This window comes from Hylobates moloch, unplaced genomic scaffold, assembly GCF_009828535.3.
Source record: "Hylobates moloch isolate HMO894 unplaced genomic scaffold, HMol_V3 SCAFFOLD_6, whole genome shotgun sequence".
Lineage (NCBI taxonomy): Eukaryota > Metazoa > Chordata > Mammalia > Primates > Hylobatidae > Hylobates > Hylobates moloch.
This window is the reverse complement of record NW_026652281.1, coordinates 16,548,924-16,551,984: the sequence shown is the minus strand read 5'-3', so window position 1 is coordinate 16,551,984 and position 3,061 is coordinate 16,548,924.

Sequence of the window (3,061 nt, the reverse complement as noted above, 5' to 3'; positions counted from 1 at the left end):
ACATCCCTGGACTGTGATCTTCACCCAAGCTCTCCACGACCCAGGCTGGACATGCCTCATGCGCACAGCCCTGCCCTCCTGAAGCCATGATTGGCCTGTGGCTCTCTGTGGAGCCACCCTCTCTTTCACTTTTCATGCTGCTTCCTCTGCCTGAATACGTTTCCCCACTGTCTTCACTCATGGGACACTCCTCCTGGAAGCCCTCCATAAACTCCCTGCCATCATGGAGGGCACCTCTCTATGCTCTCAAAGGCCCTAGACAGTGTAGTTCTCTCTCTCTCTCTCTCTCTTTTTTTTTTTTTTTTTTTTTTTTTTTGAGATAGGGTCTCACTCTGTTGCCCAGGCTGGAGTGCAGTGGTGCAATCTCGGCTGTCTGCAACCTCCCCCTCCCAGGTCCAAGCAATTCTCCAGCCTCAGACTCCCGAGTAGCTGGGACCACAGGCATGCGCCACTACACCCGGCTAATTTTTTATTTTTTTGTAGAGACGGGGTTTCACCATATTGCCCAGGCTGATCTTGAACTCCTGAGCTCAAAGTGATCTGCCCGCCTTGGCCTCCCAAAGTGCTGGGACTACAGGCATGAGCTGCCATGCCCGGCCAACAGTGTAGTTCCCAATGAGGCTGAAAATGATCTCCCTAAGTGCTGCCTTGACTACTTTATTTAACATCGTTATCCCTCCTTCCTCTTCTTCCAAGTATCCTTGGTTCCCTTATTCTGCTCTACTTTTTCCAAAGCATTTATCAGCTTCTAACATCCCATACATTTGCTTACTAAAATCACATGTAGTATTAGTATTGTCTCTCTTTCTCCTTGCTGAACTTTACAAGGACAGGCATCTTTGGCTGTTTTCTTTACTTATACATCCTAAGCACTTAGAACAGTGTCTGGCAACTAGGAGGTGGTCAATAAATATCAGTGGAATTAATGAACCATAGCTGTCTCTTTGCTTGTTGGTAAGCTTCAAGGGTAGGGCCTAAAGATGAGCCACCTCTGCGTACTCAGCACTCAGTGCAGGATTGTGGGCAGAACAGGCATCTGTAAACTAAAGCCCTTGGCCTGCCATTCAAGGCTCCTATCATCTACAACCAAGCTTTCTTTCTAGCCTCATTCAGCAGAGTACAGCGGGAAGAAGTTCTGGCTAAACAGTTGGCCAGCTGCTTTGCCCTTTTCACTGTGGTTCACTCCAGGCTGCCCACTCTGCCAATGCCTGCATCACTACATGAATGGGACAGGCTCTGCTAAAATCTCCTGCCAATGATCAGTGGTCACTTGTACCTGGGAGTGAGTAATTCTAATACCTGAGCATGTGTGGGCATCAGTATGAGTTGTGTGCGACCATAGATACTGCTCTGGGGACACTCAGAAATAATTGAGGGATGGTGGAGGGGCATGGAAGTGTGTGGGTCAGAGCAATTCCTGTAATTGTTCCAATTGCTATAATTACATTTGAAGAGGGGTGAGTTATAGAATACAAATCAATGGGGGAAAGGATCAATTCTTCACTAATAGTGATGGGGAAAATGGCTTTTTAGGAACAAAGCAAACAAAACAAAAGCTGGTTGAGATCCCTGCCTCATGCTTAATCACAACAAAATTAATTCCAGCTGGATTAAAAGCTAAATGTTAAAAATAAAAGCCCAATAACTAGAAGAAAAGTTTAAATACTTATCCTCTCATTGAGTGGCACAGGACTTTCTAAATAAAAGTCAATGAAAGAATTTATCCAGGAGAAATCAAAGTATATGTCCATATAATGAATGCCTGTACATGCAATCGCAGCTTTAGGTATAGCGGCCCTAAATTGGAAACATCCCAAATTTCCACCAACAGATAAATGGATAAAGAAATTGAGGTATAGCTATACAATGCAATACTACTCAGCAACAAAAAAGAATGAACTTTACTTTTTTTTTTTTTTTTTCCTGAGATGAAGTCTCATTCTGTCGCCCAGGCTGGAGTGCAGAGGCATGATCTCGACTCATTGCAACCTCGCCTCCTGGGTTCAAGTGATTCTCCTGCCTCAGTTTCCTGAGTAGCTGGGACTACAGGCGTACACCACAGCACCTGGCTAATTTTTTGCATTTTTTTGTAGAGACAGGGTTTCACTATGTTGCCCAGGTGGTCTTGAACTCCTGGGCTCAAACAAGCCACCCACCTTGGCCTCCCAACGGGCTGGGATTACAGATGTTAGCCACTGCACCTGGCCTAGGTATGTCTTACATATAATAACATATATAGATATGTGTACAACTCAGTGAATTTTTGCATATGCATATATACTTGTGTAAGCAACACTCAATCAGGATCTAGAATATTTTCAATACCCCAGAGGTTTCCTTCATACTCCCTCTTACTCAAGATCCTCCCAAAAGAAACCAGAGAAAGGCCAAAAGGCCAGTAGATGTGCTCATATAAATTTAAAACTTTTATGTGTGAAAATCATCATGAATTATATTAACAAGCAAGTATCAGGCTGCAGAAAATATTTTCCACAAACATGACAAAACATTTCTCACCTTAATATAGGAGAAGTTCTTCTAAGAAAAACACTTGAGGCCTCAATGGAAAAATGGGCAAAGGAAAGGAAAAGGGAAAAGGAAAGGAAAAGGAAAAAGGAAAAGGAAAGGAAAGGAAGGAAAAAAGGGAGAGAGGGAGGGAAGAAGAGAAAGAAGGAGGAAGGAAGAAAAGAAGATATTCAATGACTCAGTCAACTAGCATTTATGATGGGACTACTGTCTAGGCATTGATTAGATGCTGAGATTATGAGAGGAAATAAGGCACAGTGCTCACAGTGTCATGAGAAAGATGAGCAAATGACAATTAAATGAGAAGGATAAAGTCTACAATCCACCTGGTAAGCACAGGTGCTATCTGAGCCCAGAGCAGTTATCTGACCCAGACATGGAGGTTTCCTGGAGGGAGCAGTGTCAGAGCTATGGTTTGAAGAGAAAGAGGTGGTATGAGGGCAGGAGAGGAGGAGGCCAGCATTCCAGAGTGAAAGAAAAACTTGTGTAAAGGCCTAGGAGGGAGAGAAAGGAGCATGAGTTGTTCAGGCCAGGT